The sequence below is a fragment of the Plasmopara halstedii genome, assembly GCF_900000015.1.
Source record: "Plasmopara halstedii genome assembly, contig: Scaffold_555, whole genome shotgun sequence".
NCBI lineage: Eukaryota > Oomycota > Peronosporomycetes > Peronosporales > Peronosporaceae > Plasmopara > Plasmopara halstedii.
In genome coordinates, this window is record NW_020187475.1 from 1,005,059 (window position 1) to 1,006,127 (window position 1,069).

The window sequence follows — 1,069 nt, forward strand, 5'->3', positions numbered from 1 at the left end:
AACGATCCTGGTCTGGCAGCGCCAGTACTGGTGCAAGCAGGAAGCTGTCTTTGACTCCGTCAAAAGCCTCCTGATATTCGGTATTCCAGCACCATTCCGCATCCTTTTTAAGGGGGTTGGATGAAGGCCGAGCCATTCCCGTGTAGTTTGCGCTGTACTTGTGCAAGTAGTTGGCGACACCAGCCAGTTACGCAAGTGGTCGCCTTTTGATATGAGGCGATACTATCAAATCCGGACTGTCGCGTTTCTTGTACTATTACGCTCGCCAGTCTACAATGGCGTTGACCTCAGCGGGATCCGCTTGAAGGACACGCTTCCCAATGAAGCACCCTAAAAGGGGAATCTCTTCCGCGCCAAAGGTACACTTGTATGCATTGGCGTACGTGCGCATGCACTCGAGCACAGCTCTGAAACAAACGATGTGGTTCTCCTCATCCGTTCTCCCGTGCTCCGCATGACTTTGAGCGAAAATGCTGTCAAAGTATGTCTGTGCATACGCCCTGTGGGGCCTGAACAACTGCGTCACGAGACAATTAAATATTGCTGGTGCATTTGACAGCCCTCGGGGCATCACCAGCCACTCCCAGAGCTTGCCGCTTGGAGAACTTACCGCTGTTACCAGAATGTCACTCGCTCTCATGAGCACTTGGTAATACCCATCTACCAAGTCGGGTGCACTGTACTTCGTACATCCCACCAAATTGTTCTGGAGATTATCATTTCTAGAAATCGGCGTTTGTGCCGGAATGTTGGCTGCGTTAAGCTTATTGTAAGCATGAACGATACGCCACTTGCCGTTTGGCTTCCGAACTCAAAACGTGGGTGACGAATGGGGAGACTTGCTCTCACGTACCATTCCTGCGTAGTGCTTTGCACGGAAAAATGCGTCAATGACATCGCACGGCTCCTTGCGCAGGGGTCGTCGGCGTGTTACACAGTATTTGGTTCCAGGGACTAGGTCGATCTCATGACGCACACCTCGGTCCGGAGGTAGAACCGAAGGCGGGTCTCTGGAGACGACGTCTTGAAATTCCTTTACCAAAGGATAGTACGGATCCAAGGGATTCCG